Source organism: Halichoerus grypus, chromosome 6 (assembly GCF_964656455.1).
Source record: "Halichoerus grypus chromosome 6, mHalGry1.hap1.1, whole genome shotgun sequence".
NCBI lineage: Eukaryota > Metazoa > Chordata > Mammalia > Carnivora > Phocidae > Halichoerus > Halichoerus grypus.
In genome coordinates, this window is record NC_135717.1 from 139,861,491 (window position 1) to 139,883,378 (window position 21,888).

Sequence of the window (21,888 nt, forward strand, 5' to 3'; positions counted from 1 at the left end):
GGATGAATCTACTTGGAGTTCCCCAGACACTTCTCAAGGTTTATATACTCTTATGCTTTAATGCAGTTTGCTCTGAGGTACTCTCTCCCCTTGATCACTTGAACATCATTATTCATCCATCAAACAACTAACACACTCCTTTTTCCCTGACGCCCTCCCCACTAACCTTCCTGCCTAGAGGCATTTAGATAATAAACTCCCTCTACAGCCTTCAGTGAATCCTGGATATAACTCTATTACCACATCTTAAATTATCACATTAATGATTAAGGTTTGTGTATCTGACCCGATTTTCGGACTAAAATTTCACTTAGGGCAAGTATCATGAATTGTTCTTTATGCATTTTATACACATGATTTTAAGTAATTCTAACACATTATAATTAAAGGATAGGAAACATACTTTAGAAACAATTATATTTTGTATGTTTTGTGCATTGCACCACCTGCTGTTGAGAGATAATTTATCTCTATTTAGCCATGAAAACCCCTATTTCTTTTTTTTAAAATCAACTCACCTGGCATCTCTGAATTGGATTCTTTGAGGCTCCATTTTTCTGCTGTTCTAAGCTAACCAGGTATTTTCCTTATGTTGTTCTGTGTAGCTACTTTTTGCTTATGTGGCTAATTAAGGGCTGAGGTTTGTCGGTCTTCCTGTGGTGCTAAGGCTCACTGGGAAAAAAGCGAGGGAGTCATTTCAGTTAACACAGAAATTTCTGTAAAAACTGGGAGAATAAGTAACCATTACTGGAGGCAGCATGTTGTTCATGTGAATGATATCTTTTAGATGGCCAAAAAAGACATGTTGAATATCTCTGCTCAGTTATACTCTGTTGTCTGCTGCTTGGCTGAAAGGATAATGATTTTAGAAGGCACATCCTCGTTCTGTTTTTTCTGACCTTCTCAGCTTCTCTTGGTCTAGCTTACCCTAAATTGTATATATCCATTGTCTATTTTTTTTTTTTTTTTTTGTCAAAAGGAATCTTTAAGTTCCTAATATCTAGGCAAAAGAGATTAACACATTCTACTGCCCCTGTGATGTGGAACGCGAAGAATAGTGTTAGGAGGAAGACCACCCCCTATGAATAGTAAACTTAGATTGTAATCTCTTTTTTTGTACCTCAAGTTTAAAAACTCACTCTATAGCTGCTGAAAAAAGGATAACATATTTAATGCAGAAAAAGAAATTTGCATACTAATTCCTACTATATAAAAGGAAAAAAAACCTAGAGTTTTAATCTTAGCATCTTTTAAAACTATTTGAGGATTACATAGACATATTTGTAGTTTTGGATATGATGGATACATTCAAGAAATAATCTATAATAGTGTAGGAGTACTTACTATAAGTACTTACTATAAATACCTGACATCATGGCAGGTATTTTAATTGCTAAAATAAATATGTTAATTTCTTCCCTCAACAATCTGGATTATAGCTGATGATACAGACATATACATAGATAATTATAACACAAATGTAGAGACAATTGAAGTACACTATCTTATTATAATGCAGATCCATACTTCCAGAATAATTAAAAAAACAAACAACTAATCCTATTACAATCCAGCTTGAAACCCTTGAATGTTTTTCTAGTGTCTAATGGAAAAAAGTCATCATTATGAGGTCTTCTGTGATATATTCCCTGAATACTTTTCTAAACTTATTCTTTAAGTTTTTATTTAAATCCAGTTAATTAACATATAGTGTAATATTCGTTTCAGATGTACAATATAGTGATTCAACACTTCCATGCAACATCACAACAAGTGCACTCCTTAATCCCCGACACCTATTTCACCCATCCTCCCACCCCCTTCCCTTCTGGTAACCATCAGTTTGTTCTCTATGGTTAAGAGTCTTTTTCTTGGTTTGCCTCTTCCTCTCTCTTTTTCCCCTTTGCTCATTTGTTTCATTTATTAAATTCCACATGTGAGTGACATCATATGGTATTTGCTTTTTCTGACTGACTTATTTCGCTTAGCATCATACTCTCTAGCTCCCATCCATGTTGTTGTAAATGGCAAGATTTCATTCTTTTTTATGGTTGAATAATATTCCATTGTATAAATATACCATGTCTTCCTTATCCATTCATCAGTTGATAGATACTTGGGCTGCTTCCATATCTTGGCCATTGTAAGTAATGCTACAATAAACACAGGGGGGCACATATCCCTTTGAATTAGTATTTTTGTATTCTTTGGGTAAATACCTAGTAGTGCCATTGCTGGATAGTAGGGTAGTTCTATTTTTAACTTTCTGAGGAAACTCCATACTGTTTTTCACAGTGGCTCTGCCAGTTTGCATTCTTACCAATAGTACAAGAGGGTTCCCCTATCTCCCACATCCTCGCCAACACCTGTTGTTTCTTGTGTTGTTGATTTTAGTCATTCTGACAGGTGTGAGGTGATAGCTCATTGTAGTTTTGATTTGCATTTCCCTGATAATCAGTGATTTTTAGTGTTTTTTCATGTGTCTGTTGGCCATCTGTATGTCTTCTTGGGAAAAATGTCTATATCTTCTGCCCAGTTTTTAATTGGAACATTTGGTTTTTGGGTGTTGACTTGTATAAGTTCTTTACATATTTTGGATACTAGCCCTTTATCTGATATGTCATTTGCAAATATCTTCTCCCATTCCATAGGTTGTCTTTTAGTTTTGTTGATTGTTTCCTTTGCTGTGTAGAAGCTTTTTATTTTGATGTAGTCCCAATAGTTTATTTTTGCTTTTGTTTCCCTTGCCTCAGGAGGCCTATCTAGAAAAAAGTTATGGCCAATGTCAGAGAAATTACTGCCTGTGTTGTCTTTAAGGACTTTTATGGTTTCAGGCCTCATATTTAGGTCTTTAATCCATTTTGAGTTTATTTCTGTGTATAGGGAAAACAATGATCCAATTTCATTCTTTTGCATGTTGCTGTCCAGTTTTCCAAACACCATTTGTTGAAGAGACTGTCCTTTTCCCATTTGATATTCTTTCCTGCTTTGTCAAAGATTAATTAACCATATACTTGTGGCTTTATTTCTGAGTTTTCTATTCTGTTCTATTGATCTATGTGTCTATCTTTGTGCCAGTACCATACTGTTTTGATTACCACAGCATTGTAATACAACTTGAAGTCTGGAATTTTAATGCCTCCAGCTTTTCTTTTCTTTTTTATGATTGCTTTGGCTATTCGAGGTCTTTTGTGGTTCCATAAAAATTTTGGGTTTGTTTGTTCTAGCTCTGTGAAAAATGCTGTTGGTATTTTGGTAGGGATTGCATTAAATGTATGGACTGCTTTGGGTAGTATTGAGATTTTAACAGTATTTGTTCTTCCAATCCATGAGCATGGAATGCCTTTCTGTTTCTTTATGTCATCTTCAATTTTTTCATCAGTGTTTTATACTTTTTGGAGTACAGGTCCTTCACCTTTTTGGTTAAGTTTATTCCTATGTTTTGGGTACAATTGTAAATGAGATTGATTCCTTAATTTTTCTTTCTGCTGCTTCATTATTGGTGCATAGAAATGCAACAGATTTCTGTACATTGATTTTGTATCCTGCGACATTACTGAATTCGTTTATCAGTTCTAGCAGTTTTTTGGTGGAGTATTTCAGATTTTCTATATATGGTATCTTGCCATCTGCAAACAGTGAAAGTTTTACTTTTTCCTTGCTGATTTGGATGCCTTTTATTTCTTTTTGTTGTCTGATTGCTGTGACCAGGACTTCCAGTGCTATGTTGAATAAAAATGATGAGAGTGCACTGTCTTGTTCCTGACCTTAGGGGAAAAGCTCTCAGTTTTTACTTTTTTATTTACTTTTTTACCCCCTTTAACCCATTTTACCCATTTAGGATGATGTTAGCTGTGGGTTTTTTCATATATGGCCTTTATTATGTTGAGGTATATTCCCTCTAAACCTACTTTGTTGAAGGTTTTTATTGTAAATGGATGTTGTCCTTTGTCAAATGCATTTTCTGCATCTATTGAAATGATTATATGGTTCTTATCCTTTCTCTTATTACTGTGCTATATCACAATGATTGATTTGTGAATATTGAACTACCCTCGCAGCCCAGGAATGAATCCCACTTGATTGTGGTGAATGATTTTTTTTTTAAAGATTTATTTATTTATTTGACAGAGAGAGACAGAGCACAAGCAGGGGGAGTGGCACGCAGAGGGAGGGGGAGAAGCAGGCTCCCCTCTGAGCAGGGAGCCTGATGCAGGACTTGATCCCCGAACCCTGAGATCATGACCTGAGCTGAAGGCAGCCGCTTAACACACTGAGCCACACAGGTGCCCCAGTGAATGATTTTTTTAATGTGTTGTTGTACTCAATTTGCTACTATTTTGTTGAGGATTTTTGCATCTATGTTCTTCAGAGATACTGGCCTATAGTTCTCTTTTTTTTGTGGAGGTTTATCTGGTTTTGGTATCAGAGTAATGCTGACCTCATAGAATGAATTTGCAAGTTTTCCTTCCATTTCTATTTTTTGGAACATTTTGAGAAAATAGGTACCAACTCTTCTTTAAGTGTGTTGTATTTGCCTATGAAGCCATCTGGTTTTGTTTGTTGGGAGTTTTTTGATTACTGATTCCATTTCTTTGCTGATTTATTGGTCTATTCAAATTATTTCTTTTTGTTTCAGTTTTGGTAATTTATATGTTTCTAGGAATTCATCCATTTTTTGTAGGTTGTCCAATTTGTTGGCATATAGTTTTTTTTTTTTTTGATTCATCTTTGCTTTATTTTTTTGTATTATGTTATGTTAATCACCATACATTACATCATTACTTTTTGATGTAGTGTCCCATGATTCGTTGTTTGCATATAGTTTTTCATAATATTCTTTTATAATTGTTTGTATTTCTGTGGTGTTCATTGTTATTTCTCCACCCTCATTTGTGATTTTATTTATTTGGGTCCTTTCTGTTTTCTTTTTAATAAGTCTGGCTAATGGTTTACCAATTTTATTAATTTTTTCAAAGAACCAGTTCCTGGTTTCATTGATCTGTTCTATGTTTTTTGTTTTGTTGTGGTTTTAGTCTGTATATCATTTATTTCTTCTCTAATCTTTTTTTTTATACATACAATGGAATATTTTTTTATTATTATGCTATGTTAATCACCATACATTACATCATTAGTTTTTGATGTAGTGTTCCATGATTCATTGTTTGCGTATAACACCCAGTGCTCCATGCAGAACGTGCTCTCTTTAATACCCATCGCCAGGCTAACCCGTCCCCCGTATTATTTCCTTCCTTCTGCTGGCTTTAGGTTTTGCTTTTTGTTCTTTTTCTAGCTCCTTTAGGTGTAAAGTTGGTTGTTTATTTGAGATTTTCTTTCTTCTTGAGGTAGGCCTGTATTGCTGTATACTTCCCTCTTAGAACCACTTTTGCTGCATCCCAAAAGTTTTGGTCCACTGTGTTTTCTTTTTCATTTGCTTCCATGTTTTTTTGTTTTTTTTTTATTTCTTGGTTGACCCATTCATTGTTTAGTAGCATGTTATTTAATCTTCATGTATTGGTGGTCTTTCCTGATTTTTTCTTGTGGTTGACTTCTAGTTTCATACAGCATTGTGGTCAGAGAAGGTGCATGGTATAGATTTCCATCTTCTTGAATTTGTTAAGGACTATTCTGAGGCCCAATATGTGATCTGTTCTGGAGAAAGTTCCATGTACACTTGAAAAGAATGTGTACTCTGCTGTTTTAGCAGAATATATATATTAAATCTGAATATATCTGTTAAATCTGTCTGATCCAGTGTGTCATTCAAAGCCTTGTTGATTTTCTATTTAGATGATTTGTCCATTGCTGTAACTGGGGTTTTAAAGTCCCCTACTATTATTGTATTATTATCGATTAATTCCTTTATGTTTGTTATTAATTATTTTATATATTTGGGTGCTCACATGTAGGGCATATAAATATTTAGAATTGTTACATCTTCTTGTTGGATTGTCTCCTTTATGATTATATAATGCTCTTTTTTGTCTCTTGTTACAGTCTTGGTTTTAAAGTGTAGTTTGTCCAATATAAGTATCGCTACTCTGGTTTTCTTTTGACAACCACTTGCATGATAAATGTTTCTCTACTACCTCACTTTCAATCTACAGGTGCCTTGCAATCTAAAATGAGTCTCTTGTAGGCAGCATATAGATGGATTGTGTTTTTTTTTTTTTATCCATTCTGACACCCTGTCTTTTTTTTTTTTTTTAAGATTTTATTTATTTATTTGACAGAGAGAGACACAGCAAGAGAGGGAACACAAGCAGGGAGAGTGGGAGAGAGAGAAGCAAGCTTCCTGCGGAGCAGGGAGCCCGATGTGGGGCTCGATCCCAGGACCCTGGGATCATGACCTGAGCCAAAGGCAGACGCTTAACGACTGAACCACCCAGGCACCCCCTGACACCCTGTCTTTTGATTAGAGCATTTAGTCCATTTACATTCCAAATAATTATTAATAGTTATGTATTTATTGCCATTTTATTACTTGTTTTATGGTTGTTTTTGGAGACTGTCTCTGATCTTTTCTTATCTTTCTTTCATGGTTTGCTTGTTTTCTTTAATGATATATTTGGATTTCTTTCTCTTTATTTTTTGCACATTTATCAGTAGGTTTTGATTTGTAGTTACCATTAGATTTATATGTAATATCTTATGCATATAGCAGTCTATATTAAGTTGATTTACATTTGAACCCATTCTTTACTCCTCTCCTTCCCACATTTTAGGTATATGTTGTCGTATTTTACATCCTCTTATTTTGTGATTTCCTTTACTTATTTTTTATAGAAATATTAATTTTTACTGCTTTTGTGTTTCCTCCCTTCATACTGTCACTTTTGGTCTTTCTTTTCCACTCACAAAGTCCCCTTTAGTTTTTCTTGTAGGGCTGGTTTAGTGGTCATGAGCTGCTTTAATTTTTGTTTGTGAAACTCTTTATTTCTCCTATTTTGAATGATAGTCTGGCTGGATAGAATATTCTTGGCTGCAGATTTTTCCCACTCAACACTATATATCATGCCAGTACTTCTGGCTTGGAGAGTTTCTGCTGAAAAATTTGCTGATAGCCTTATGGGCTTTCCCTTGTAAGTAACTGTTGTCGTCTTCTTCTTCTTCTGCTGCTGCTGCTGCTGCTTTTTAAAGATTTTATTTATTTATTTTTAGAGAGAGAGAGAGACAAAGACAGAGCATGAGCAGGGTGGAAGAGGGAGAGGGAGGAAGAAGCAGACTCCCCACTGAGCAGGGAGCTCAATCCCAGGACCCTGAGATTATGACCTGAGCCAAAGTCAGATGCTTAACCAACTGAGCCACCCAGGCACCCCAGGAACTGTCTTCTTTTGTCTTGCTGCTTTTAAGATTGTTTCCTTATCACTATAATTTGCTAGTTTAATTGTAACCTGTGTTGGTGTGGATCTGTCTGCTGATTTTCCTGGGGGTTCTCTGTATGTCCTGGGTCTGGATATCTATTTCCTTCCCCAGATTAAGGAAGTTTTCAGCTATTATTTCTTCAAATAAGTTTTCTGTCCCCTTTTCTCTCTCTCTTCATATTCTGGGACTCCTATAACATGAATGTTACTACATTTAATGGAGTCACTGAGTTCCCTGAGTCTATTCTCACTTTGCATAATTCTTCTTTCTCTCTTTTCTTCAGCTTCATTGTTTTCCATTACTTTATCTTCATCTTCTTCTCCTTCTTCTCCTTCTTCTTCTCTTCCCCCCTCCCCCTCCTTCTCCTCCTCCTTCTTCTTCTTGAGAGAGAGGTGGGGGAGGGACAGGGAGAGAGAGTGAGAGAATCTTAAGCAGGCTCCACACTCAGTGGGGAGCCTGACATGGGGCTTGATTTCACGACCCCAAGATCATGGCCTGGGCCAAAATCAAGAGTCAGATACTTAACCGACTGAGCCACCCAGGTGCCCCTCCATTACTTTATCTTCTAGATCATCAGTTCATTCCTCTGCTTCTTCCAGCCTGCTGTTCATTCCATCAAGGGTATTTCTAATCTTGTTTATTGTACTCTTCATCTCTGATTGATTCTTTTTTAACTCTTCTGTCTCTTTGGTAAGGGTCTCACTGATGTCTTCCATTCTTTTCTCAAGTCCAGTGAGTATCCTTATTATCATTGCTTTAAATTCTCCATCTTATGTCTGTTTCACTTAGACTTTGGCCGAGGACAAATTCCTCTGTCTTCTCATTTTGTCTAAGTTTCTGCCTGCTTCTGTCTGTTAGAAAAGCCAGTGATGTCTCCTGCTCCTGAAAGTAAATGATGAAGAGGTCATATGGGGCCCATGGCCTGGCACTTCAGGGAGTGCGTGCCACATGTGCTCTGCTGTTGCGTCCTAGCTGCTGTACCTTCAGGCCAATCATCTGCAGAGGCTCTCCTTGACTGCTGTGGGCAGTGTTTGTTCCCTATCCTGAATGTGGTGAATTTTAACTAGGTGTGCTCTGGTATCCTTGTGAAATGACTTGTCACCACCGCCACCAGAACCAAGGCTCCACAAAACTCCTGAGTCAGGAAACACAGTGTGAGCAGAGGTTTGAGCAGGTCTTCTGGGGGAGTGGCCCACCACACTGGGACTGAAGTAAGTGTGACTGAAAAGGGCAGTTCCAAGGAGTGCAGGAGGGTGGGACTTAATGTAAGCAAGTTAGGCAGCCTGTGTCAGCACTGCACTGCTTCCTGAAGGTGATTCTGTTTATGCTGAGGGGCTGAGAAGGGAAATGGCACCAACCAGCTCCTTTGTTCCCGGAGAGGTGTCTGTATGAATGCTGCCTCTTAGGGACATCCTCCGAGAAGAGCAAATAATCTCCCCAGTATGTGCCCAAGGTGCTCTTCAGATCATTGTTTCCACGCTGCATGTCCCTGGATTGTTTGCCTGACTTTTCTCCAAGAGTAGCCTGATGCCTCTGGCCTCTCCCAGAGTCCAGCCCACTGACACTTAAAACTACAGGCTTTAAGCCCTGATGGTTGCAAGAACTTAAAAAATTCAGCCCCTTTCACTTTCCAAGCCAACGGCTATGGGGAAATGTTCTTGTGCATTTCCTTGTGTGCTCCCCCCCCTTACCCTTCTCCATGACCACAGCTCTCTCCCCTCCACAGCAGCCAGGATCTGTTTCTCCCGTAAACCATGTCTCTGCACTTTGTACCTTCTTCAGTATGGCCCCTTCTCTACCTTTAGTTGTGGAGTTTGTTTTGCCAGTCTTTGGGTTAATTTCTGGGATATTTAGGATGATTTGAGAATTATCTAATTGTATTCATGGAATGAGGCAAGCCTAGGGTCCTCCTATTCTGCTGCCATCTTCCCCTTCCCAAATTTATTTTTAAAGAACCATTTTAATACTCCATTCTTCAGCCATACTGAGATATTATGCTTGCAATAATCTTCTCTTCCTCTGAATTTAATTATGTACAAAATAATTTGATATGACTATATATATACACACATTATAGTGTGTGTATGTGTGCATATGTGTATGATTTTTGACTCCCTAACTAGATTTTAAATGCTCAGAAAAATAAAATTTATGACTTAAATTTATTCTTTGTCCTGACCCAATGGATCATCTGAATTTAATTATGTACAAAATAATTTGATATGACTATATATATATATACACATTATAGTGTGTGTATGTGTGCATATGTGTATGATTTTTGACTCCCTAACTAGATTTTAAATGCTCAGAAAAATAAAATTTATGACTTAAATTTATTCTTTGTCCTGACCCAATGGATCATCTGAATTTAATTATGTACAAAATAATTTGATATGACTATATATATATATACACATTATAGTGTGTGTATGTGTGCATATGTGTATGATTTTTGACTCCCTAAGTAGATTTTAAATGCAGAAAAATAAAATTTATGACTTAAATTTATTCTTTGTCCTGACCCAATGGATCATCTGAATTTAATTATGTACAAAATAATTTGATATGACTATATATATATATACACATTATAGTGTGTGTATGTGTACATATGTGTATGATTTTTGACTCCCTAAGTAGATTTTAAATGCAGAAAAATAAAATTTATGACTTAAATTTATTCTTTGTCCTGACCCAATGGATAGCAGTTCTAAACACATACGAAATTGTGCTATGCAATTTTTAGAGTGAAGAACAATAAAGTAAGAAAGAGAGAAAGGAAAAGTTAGTAGAAAACAAAGGTGAGAAGGAGAGCGAGAATGGGGTTTGGCTCCAAAGACTGAGACTTTCTGTAACTGCTGACTGTATGCACTGTCCACTGCAGTTGCCACTAGTCACATGTGGCTATTTAAATATAAATTTAATATAAAAATTAAATGAATTCAGTTCCTCAGCTAACTAGCTATATTCTATGTCCTTGCTATCTATATGTGACTAATGGCTGCAGTACTAGAAAATGCAAGACATTTCTGTTATTGGAGAAATTTCTGCTGGATAGTGCTGCTATATAGCATATGATCAGTGCTGCTCTTAAGTGCTATACATCCCAAAACCTCTAGAAACCTTCAGATATTTTAAAAGTATATAATGTTAGAGTTTCTAGTATTGTTATAAAGGAAACTTATATGGAAAAGAAGCTCAGTACGTGTTGAATTAACCATATATTTGTGGTTAACCTTTCTTTTCATTACAGAGAGCCATATTTTCATAACACAGACCTACTATCTAGTCCTATGTATACCTCTTCACGTGCATACCTGCTTTGATTGGCAAAAGAAGACCTGATGGAGGAGGATCCTCCAAAGGAGGATTGCTAGTCACTATTAATCATTTATAACTATTTATTGCTTAAGAGACACTTGGCTGTATGAAATTTAATGTGTTTTAAACATAAATTTAATGTTAAGGTAACAAGTTTCTGACATACATACCAAGTTACATATTCATTCTGCTAAATGGATTAAGATGAATATTTAATTCATCAGAACAATCTGTAAACAAATGAAAGATAAAATGTTGAAAGTCTATTTAAGATACCAAGCTGATTGTGATTACAAGTAGAGAAGAGATAAACTACTAAAACTTATGTGAATCTCAAGAAAACATTTATATACATTTATGCAGGTATCCATTAAACCAATATTTTTATTTCATGATGTACTCAAAACTAATACCATGTCTAATTGTGGGCATGCTCTATAAAAATCAAAACAGTTAAGGGAGGTAAATTTGGATAAGAATGGTTCACATCTTGGATCATAGCAAATGTCTGGACATTCCCAAGGGGTTCTTATTTACTGAGAAAATAAGGAGATTTGAATATATGTTAACAAATTGTTCATATTCAGACCATTGGGGTTTGAAGCACTCATTTTTCTTTGTAGGGAGTTGTTGTAGATCAAGTTAAAGCAGTATTTGTCCTAAGTTATTTAGATGAATATCATTTCAAGGATCACTAGTAGAGAAGTGATGACAGAGTTGAGTGTCCTTTTGTTGTGAAAGAAAGAAGGTAAATTAGAGTACTTTGAAACATTGAAACTGATTTTAAGAATATAGTCCTGCTTGCTCTGATAGTTTTTGAAATCTGAAGTAGCTGTTAATAAGGTCATTGTAAACCCGATACAAACTGTGATATTGAATGTGACACTTGTAATTTGTTTGTACTTTATTACATATTAGAAAAACTAAAAGGGTAAACTTGTATATATTTTAAGCATCCAGATTGACTATCTAGGATTTTTTAAAGTGACTTTTATTTTGTTTCAAAGTCCTATGAACATTTTATTTTTATTCAAAGAGAATGTATTCTATGGTAACATTTAAGAAAATCATGATGGGTATTCTTTGAGCCATTGTACAATTTTTATTCTATTTTTAAAGCATTCATAATAACCTAGTCTCCTGTACCTATTCCCTGTCTCTGAATTAGGAACAATGGTGAATCTATTTTTTTTCCTTCCTCTATTTTTCCCCCTTTCTTTTTATTAAGATTCAGTAAACACCTACTCTGTGCCATAAACTATGGTAGATGTTGGGTAATTGGCAGTAAACCAAATGGAAATGTTCTTTAACTTCTTGGAATGTACAGCATGGAAGAGACAAACTGAAAATTTATGATGTAGTACATATATGATTCTCACATCATATTATATTATACAGGCAAATTAAGATCACAACTAATACAAGTTAGCACTGCCAGAGTAATCCGCTAATACTCTGTAAATTGGATTCTCCACTGTATCACTTAGTTTACTATTATCTGCAACCAAGGAACAAAATCAAGCCAATTTGCTCTAAAAAAGAAAAAAAAAAGGTAAAATTACCTGCATAATAAAAAGTCCAAAAAGAGGGTGTAGTTCCATCAAGGCTGTCACCTCTGCTTCACCCCTGCTGGCATCCTTCATGCTCCTGGCCTCAGAGCAGCACATCACACAACCAGAGAAGAGAAAAACTGTCTCAGAAACTCTCATCTTTGTAATTCTGAGCGATCTAAATTGGGGCAAAGTGTGCACCAATTCTTGTGTCAATCCCAATACAACTTAAGGCACAACAGCAAAGTAGGGAGGTCCCTAGAAGTTAACAGGGGTACTCTTGGCAGAAGAAGGAGGCAATGGAAGTTGGGAAGACAATCAGGATCCATTCTTTTCAGCACATCTTGTGCCATACTGAACATCAAATAGCTGTACTAACTCTAGAGGTGGAGAAATAAAGGGCGGTACTTTTATAAAAGTCTTGGTTTTATGATCCTTCTTCTACAGGACAAAAAAAATAGTATTTATAAAATGTTATATTATTTGCTATCCAGAAAATTGTTCACCATTTTTTCAGCTTACTTATTTTTTCCTTCCTACTTCCTAGGTGGGCATTGCAGGTAGAGAAACTCTGGCATGAAACTGGTTAGAAGATTTACCCAAATTCAAAAGCAGCTGATCCTAGTACCATTGATAGTTGCAATATGTGGTCCAACATTTCATTGTCACATCTTGATAAAGACCAAAAATGAGGATATACAGCCGGTGCTTCACATATGGTAAGTAAACAGTTTATATTGGTTGCTTTTGCCATTGGCTGTTGTTGTCCTTGTCTGGCCATTCAGTAACTGCTTGCCCTTGACTAAGTTACTTAATAACTGTGTGGCTCAGTTCCTTGACCTCAAAAATTAGGCTTTTGAGGTCCTGTCATGTCACTAAAAACATTGCAATGGGCATAAATTGGGATAATGTATATAAAGTCACATGGATAAAGATACGTACACAAACATGAAGTAGTAATATTATCTATTGATTAGTAACACAGAGCTATAAGTCTTGGTGATCAAACATGAGGAAATATGTTTTGGATAAATCAAAGATTATATATTATGATAGAGATTGGTAAAAGTAGTTAACAAATAATTGCCTCAAATATCACTCTTTTTTTAAAAAAGATTTTTTATTTATTTATTTGAGAGAGAGAATGAGACAGAGAGAGCATGAGAGGGGGAAGGGTCAGAGGGAGAAGCAGACTCCCCGCTGAGCAGGGAGCCCGATGCGGGACTCGATCCTGGGGCTCCAGGATCATGACCTGAGCCGAAGGCAGTCGCTTAACCAACTGAGCCACCCAGGCGCCCTCAAATATCACTCTTATCTGGGAATTATCAGTTCCCCTCAATCAAACTCTAAAAGTATTCACTTGGTAGCTCTAGATGATTAAGGTTGAATGAAATTCAGTATATTTTCAATGTAAAATATTCCACTCAGGGAGCACAAAAGCATTTTTTATTACACATCAACAAGAGCAGCAGGAGGTCAGTGTTCAGTGATGGACTGGGGCGGGGAGAGTTATTCTAGCTGACAATTTGTTCCTAGGTCAGATGCCATATGGGCCTACTGACATTTGAAAATGTAGCTGTTTTTCTACCCACCCCCCCCACACAGCTTTTTCTTTTCTGGCATTGAAGTGTTATATTCATTTCCCTAAAGAAGCAACAGGGAAATGAACTGTAACAGATACTGTTTATTTCTGGAATGAACCCCCTCAAGTCCTAGAGAATGGCCTGGGATTAGAGGAATTGCTGAAATTCTTAAAAGATCTCATCTCCACTGGACAAAGAAGCAGAAAGCATGATGGCTGTTATAAATAACAATTATAATTTTAATATAAAATTGCTTTGTTGAAGTGGTTTGAGTTCTTTGCAGAGATAACACACACATTTTGACTAAATAAATCCATAGAGATAAACGTAGTTTTAAAAAATATTAAATGAAGGATCTGAGAAAAGGCTAATTTCATGGTCCTCAGATGACAGCCTTAGATCAGACGGTTAATGCTTTTAATTGATCTTTGGCGAGAACCCTGAGGCATAAATCCAATTAAGATTTACATGGATATGTGCATAAAAGTCAAATAAACTATTCTATATTTTATCAAAATGAGAAACTCTTCTGGAATTTTGAAATTGGAATGTACAAAAGTGAATATCTTTAGATTACCTAATTATGAATTGCTTAAAATAATTTTGTAATAATACCACTGCTTGTCACATATACAGAGTGCTAGTACATCTAGTTGTAAAAAGTACAGTTATAATTACAAGTATTCTACTAAAAATTCATCAAGAAGATGATACATCCAGATTGGATGTATTTTTTTCAAGACAATTGAATTATTTTCCTTCTTTTTCTCTCAGGTATCAATATAATACCATTAATTTATTGTTAAGGAAGTAATGTCTTTAATAGAGAGATGAAGGAATTTAAAATTCAAAGTTGAATTACCTGACCTAATTCAATCATCTAGTCAATGTCATACCAGGACCAGATATTCAAGCCCCCAGTTTTCTGTTCTCTACATGTTACCATGCATACAATGAGACTAGAAATAATTTAAATCAAACTTCTACTCAATATGTGAATCCAGATTATAGTAGCTCAAAAAAGAGACCATTTCTTCTCTGATTATACAGAGATTTGGCACACTGTTACCCATTTTATTTTTATTTTTAATTTATTATTTTTCCAAGATTTTATTTATTTGAGAGAGAGAGAGATTGAGAGAGAGAGGGAACATGAGCATGGCGGGAGGGGGGGGTGTGTGGAGAGGAGGGTGGGCAGAGGAAGAGAGAGAAGCAGACTCCCCGATGAACAGGGAGCCCAATGTGGGCTTGATCCCAGGACCCTGGGATCATGACCTGAGCCAAAGGCAGATGTTTAACCAACTGAGCCACCCAGTATCCCCACCCAATTTCATTTTTAGATAGTTCTAAATTGTTAAGTTCTTTCTAATATTAAGCTGACAGTTGCCTTTGGACAACTTTCATTCATTGCTTCTGCATTTATTATCTAGTACAAAAAAGAACACATACTTCTTTCAAGAAGTAAGTCAGCTCTTATAACACCTCCACCCCCCTCAACTTGATGTCTTCTTTTTCAAGTCAAAACAGTTCCATCAATCATTCTTTATGCATTGAATGCAGTGGGTCCTCAAGACTCACCTGTTGAAATGAATTTAAATGGATTGAATTATTTATAAAGTTTTCACCATGATTTCTTAAGTACAATTCTTTAATTACCCACCTGAAATTTTGCACATGGAGTAACAGCAACCAAAATAAATAAATAAATAAATATATTCCTTCTCCCCCATATATACACAGAAAAATAGTTCTTTTTTTAAAGATTATATTTATTTCTTTGAGAGAGAGAGAGAGATTGAGAGAACGAGTGGGAGGAGGGAAGAGGGAGAAGCAGACTCCCTGCGGAGCAAGGAGCCCAATGTGGGACTCGGTCCCAGAACCCTAGGATCATGACCTGAGCTGAAGGCAGACACTTAACCAACTGAGCCACCCAGGCACTCCACAGAAACTTAATTCTAATAGAGTTTGACTATAGTATATACCATAGTGAGATTCTAAATGAACTTTTCTTGGTTTAGTAGTAAGGTGTGTAAGTGTTGTTCTTGCCTGTTCTTGTGATCATTAATGTACATTTGCCAGATGACTTGTGTTTATGGAGATGGTCTTTTGACATGGAACAGAAAAGATCTATCTATGAAGTGATCACAAGGTCATTTCTCCCTTAAATTCATTAGCTATATTATATTTGATACCTCTTAATTTTGACTATGTAAAAATGCCCTACAGTTAAAGACCATTATAAGAAGCATGTCCCACAGGGGTTTGCTTTCTCTATTTTGCTTCTGGAAACACAGGTTCTTATCTCACATGAACCAATAATAGAACCTAGCCAGTTTGCTTGCCTCAAGTTTAATCCCCAATTTATCCTTCATATTGATAATAGAGTTATTTTTAGAATATATATCTTCTTATATTTTTGCTGTAAGTAAAACTTACATTAGGTTACTTAAAAAAAAAAAAAATAGGTCAGAAAATTGGTCAGTTTACGTAGCTGAACTTCACTCCAAAGACTGGGAGGGATCATACAGGTAACGGAAAGTTGTTAAAAGTTTTAGAACAGGAAACAAAAACGATAAAAAGTTTCATCCCAGGAGATAATTCTTGTAGTGCCTGACAGAAAAAAAAAATTTACTAAAGGTAAACTGGAAGTAAATGAAGTAGAAAATTTTCACTTTGTTCTTTCTATTACTGACAGGCTGGGGCAAATAATATAAAAAAGTTAATCCTCTACTTGCTGGACTATGAAACAGGAGTGATTCCACTATTTTACAAAAAAACCAAATAAATGAATTGATGTGATATTTCAAAATAAATGTGTTATGCCCTCAAAGAAAAGATAAAGTAATAAAAATTATGGTGAAAATATAATGAACTACTCAAATTCTCAGTATCGTTATATGAATATACACAGGTAGTAGTTTCAACACTATGCCTTCTCAAATACTCTTTAGAATTAAAAGTAATGAAAAATGTAAAAATGGTGTCCATATTGGTACATAGATTAAGGCATATGATTTTAACATGCATAACCTATAATAGGCAGTGATAGGCAAATGGGAAGTTAGAGGTCTGTATGTGAGCATAATAAAAAATAACCAAGATAATGAAACATTGGCTGTACAGCTTTTATAATTGCTATTCATTTATTAATTCCATCAGTTTAATTTAAAGCAATACACAACACAGTAAGAAAACCAATTCATGGTTACCATGGTAAATTCAAACACATAGAAAAAGCCAGCTGTGACTCAGTATTCCAAACATTCAGTTATTAACTCAATCAGCTTCAGTTAGAGGACCAACTACTGTAATACAAAGGCAATTAATAACTACCACAGAACAGCCAAGTGTTTTGCACACTTTTTCATTATTATGTGTCAGGAAATACTTTGATAGTATTATCCACATAACATCACCCACCACGGGGTCAAAAGAACTGCAAGTAATTTCTTATGCTAGAATAATGAAATATTTGAATTTATAATATAAATAAAAGTAAGAGTTACAAAATATTAACCTGTTATATTTTAAATGTATTTTATATATAGGATTGCATCAAGTGACAAAAAAAGGACTATTCTCTTACCTCTCTTAGTCACAGTGAATACTATTACATATAAATGAACCCATTATTGAAGTTGAATAACAGGAGTAATGCAAATTTCATGACTAGATTAATAAGGAGAAAAACATAAACTTGTATTAATCAATACAATTCATTGATTTTCTTTACTTAAAGGTGCCAATATCAATATGACCCAGAGTTCTCTCCACATTCTATCCAGTATGTGTATACACATGCCTACGTGTGTGTGTGCACATAGGTGTGAGTATTGTCTATGGGCTCAGGGAGCAGAAGAGATGAGGCAGATATTGAGCATCATTAGAAGATAAACACCTTGAAGGCAGGGGTTTCTATCCAATTTGATCACTGTTTTATCCCCAGTGAGACACAGAGTAGATTCATGTAAGTTAGATCTGTTCAATGAATGCAAAGAAAGTTGTACCTGATCAAAAAAGATGTATTTCTAGAGTAAGAGTGCTGGTTCCTTTTGGGGTTTGAACTGCATCAGTGAAAATAATTTTAAAAGGGGAATTCCATAGATGTTTTGAGAAAATAACCTAGTTGCCTACTTTGACAGATCTATATCATTTGCATTATATAAGCTCTCATAAGGGCATTCTGTAAAAAATCAGGTCTCATTTATATCCATATATTTAGTTAGCCTTTAAAATCCATAGTTTAAAAAGAATTTTTAAAATCCCTTACAGAAGGGGCACCTGGGTGTCTCAGTTGGCTAAGCGCCTGACTCCTGGTTTCCGTTCAGGTCATGATATCGGAGTCGTGAGATCAAGCCCCGCTATGGGCTCTGGATTCAATTTGGAGTCCGCTTGAGAATCTCTCCACCCCCCCTACTTCTCCCCCCACTCACTCTTTCTGTCTCTCTCTCAAATAAATAAATAAAATCTTAAAAAAATCCCTTACAGAAGGCAAAAGAAGTGATTTGGTAGCAAACAATAAATTACCTACTCAATAGTCTAGGTATCCGCAACTAATACTTTTGGTTTCTTTAATTTCTTTGTACAAAGCATCAAGTAAAGAACCAATATACATTCTTAAAATCAGATATCTGATTTTGGTGTTCAGGAAAGGCAAATTCCCTTTCAGAGTGCCTTTAGAGACAGAATTTGGGGGTTAGTTTTCAATTTGTTTCATCAATGTATGAACACTAATCAAATCTTCCTCATTTAGAGTTGATTAACTATGAGTTTGCTATCATTTCTACAAATTTTGGAAGTTGCCCATTCATTATTAATTTAATGAACAAGTAAAGACCACCTCTTCTGTGCCATCACTTGGCTAAATGATACATATTCAAGATAAATAAGATCTCAAGATCTTATACAAATTTAAGATCTGTTAGGAAAGCACCAAGCAGGGTGGTTATGTAGGGGGGTCAATGTCAGCGGTGTCTGCTCCAAGGAGCTTCAGTGCTACATTATAAATATTCATAATGTTAATAGTTTCAGAGAAATACATCAAGAAAATTATGAGACACTTTATATGAATTATCACATTTCATTGTCATAACACTCTTTATTTTGGTGACATTTTGCAATGAAAGAAATGGAAGTTTTTAGAGATTATGTAATTTACTTATAGTCCAACAAATGCAGGTCTCAATTCCAGCTTTGTCTGTCTCCCAAGATACTTGTCATGACAATTCAGTCTCAAGGAAAACTTTCTTTTTCTGCCTCATTTCCCTTTTGTTGATACAGGTATTGTTTCTTTCCAAACAATTGACCAAGTCTCGCTTGGTGACCTCAGATCTTTAGCTGTCTGAAGAGTGTCACTCATATAAGAAATCTCCTCTTCTTATTGTGACCTCCTTCCATCCTAGAGGTCCAGGAGAATACCATAAAGTCCCAGGCTCAGAAACAACGGAGGTCCTTAGAGTCTCTTGTACACAGCAGGATATATGCGGCAGTTGTGCTGAGAAGCAGGAACGGAAATAATTTTCCCACAGCTCCTGCTTTATAAAGGTGCTCAGAAAGGCAGACAGGGCTGAAGCTTACTGCCGCAAATCTATTAGTTTCGCAAATTAGAACCAACAAGGTGAATGAGAATGTAAACTTAGACTGCTTCATGAAGGCAAGTCTAGTTTAGCAAGATTGCTTGCAGAGTCCAGCCTTTTAAAGGTCATGAAGTTGCAGTAAAATGTTATTTTTCTTCATTGGCTCTGTATTAGGCAAAGTGAAGAAAATCTCTTTATATCTGCCTTGGAAAATATGGGTATAGAGTTTCTTTTGTGAAACATGTCTCTTCATTCAAACTTTTCATAGTAGATGAAAGAGACCTAAGAAACAAATAAAATTGCTGACTATCAAAGCCTTTATTTGACGGTGCTTGTTATATACTAATTTAATAAATGGTTCATTTCATTCTTTATATGACTTGATCAAAAACCTATATCTGGATTAAAAAAATCTTGGTTTCGATTATAATTTTAATTGGGGTTATTGGATCATTTAGGAAGTGATAGGAAAATTTTAATCGTTAAGAATGTACATGACTATTGGGGTGCGTGGATGGCTCAGTCGGTTAAGTGTCTGCCTTCGGCTCGGGTCATGATCCCGGGGTCCTGGGATCGAGCCCCACGTCGGGCTCCCTGCTCCGCGGGAAGCCTGCTTCTCCCTCTCCCTCTGCCTGCTGCTCCCCCTGCTTGTGTGCTCTCTCTCTCTTTCTCAAATAAATAATTTAAAAAAAAAAAAAAAAAAAAGAATGTACATGACTATGAAGGAAGTAAAATGCAAAGTTAGAGAGGAAGATGATTTATCATTTTCTCTGTCAAGAAGATATTTTAATATAATATATTTTCTAATAGAAACTATGTTTATTCATTTACCTTAAAAACATATTTAGTACATGCAAGGAGCTATCCACAGAGGGAGATGTGAATCCAGCCATAAAGTGGCTGAGAATGGAATAGGGAAATAAGATTTGTATTTAAATAACTGAAACGCAATGTGAAATTATAAGTGCCATATAAAAGGTAAAAGTGATGGTACTGCCAAGGGAAAAAAATATTATGTGCAATTGAATAATCAGGGAAGATTTGGTGAGTAGGTAAGCCTTGAGCTGAATTTGAGGATTTAGACTTGCAGATGAGAAAATGAAGGATCTCTGCAGAGTAGGAACAGCACAATGATCAAAATAGGAAAGCAGGGGGTATGATAAGCTTCAGGCTGGCAGATCAGTGTGACTGGGGAGGCTTCGGCAGGTCAGTGCCTGGCTCTTTGTTTCTTCTTGGGGGAAGAGACTGACCTTATCTAAGATTAAAATTTTACTCATCTGGGGCTTAAAAGGTGGTGAATATGTTCCCAGTCTTTAGAGTTCCCTTCCCCAGACACATGGACAAAACCAACCGACGCTTTTGATCTGAAGCATGAAAGGGCTGTCCAGATTGGCAGTGAGGTTGAAAGTGAGAGTCTAGTGAGAGGGGGTAGGAGATCTGGCCATGGTGTCTCTGAAAGTCTGGTTTATCTTTCTTGCACTGGGTTCCATTTGCTCTGTCTAGCTAGTATTTTTAAATGTTGGATTTGAACATTAGTTGAGGGGGAACAAAACTGCATAGCTGCATGGAGGGACCTTGAATTCATAAGAAAGGATTGGGACTACTTAAGGAGGAATCAGTAAGTCTGTAATGTTTTTAGGAAAGGGAATGAACATGCCCAGATTTCTGAAAAGAAAAGGTTTATGATTCATTTGCCTTTCATTCTTCAGTATCTAAGTATAGCCTTGCAAAAACCAGATGCTTAGTAAGAGTTTTCATTTTTAATTGTTAGACATGTCAACAAACAAGATGAAGTGAATGAGGACAAACTGGCGGCTGAAAAAATTATTTAAAGGGTTACAAGAGACCAACAGTGAACCTAACTGGGCCTTGACTAGGCCAGTGACAGGGGCAATGGGGAGAGGCTAAGACTAGTAAATATTTCAGAGAGAACTGACAGGAATTGAAAACTGATAGAGTATTAGAGTCAACAAAGAGATCAAAGATGATTCCTAAGTTTTAAACCTGGTGTTTGTGAATTTGATGCTGTAAAAAAACAAACAAAAAAATAAAAATAAATAAAATCTAAATTTAAAAAAAAGAATACATAAGGAAGGCAAAAGGAATATTTTGAAGATGAAAAGTTTAGTTTTGAACATGTTTTTAAGGTGACAGAGATATATTTTAGAAGTTTAATGGTAAGTAGTGGTACAGGTAAGCCTGACTTTTGCATGAGATAAAGACTACAGATAAATAATAGTAGGGAGGCATCTGAATCAAGGTAATTGAGAAAGGAGAGACTTAACAGAAGGTGAAAACCCAGGACATATTTTGAGGAATCTTTATTTAGGGGAGTTGGAAGAAAATCTGGAGAAGTTTTTATAGATATGATGTCAAGAAGCTGTTTTATTCAATGACAAAATTAGAAATTAATGAGGTAATAGGAAGCAGAAGTACAGACTGTGCTTGAACTCCTTCTAGGTCAAGGAAAGAGAAATCAAAATTCAA

At 35.8% G+C, this 21,888-nt stretch overlaps 1 long non-coding RNA gene across 1 annotated transcript in view; it reads left to right on the forward strand.

Moving 5' to 3' along the window:
* Positions 1 to 520: 520 nt before the first annotated feature.
* Positions 521 to 21,888, forward strand: part of LOC118540912 (uncharacterized) — a 32,115-nt gene continuing 10,747 nt past the window's right edge. The window contains exons 1-2 of the long non-coding RNA XR_013448584.1: positions 521 to 578; positions 12,790 to 12,961. This is a non-coding gene — a long non-coding RNA (uncharacterized LOC118540912). The remainder of the gene's footprint in view (positions 579 to 12,789; positions 12,962 to 21,888) is intronic.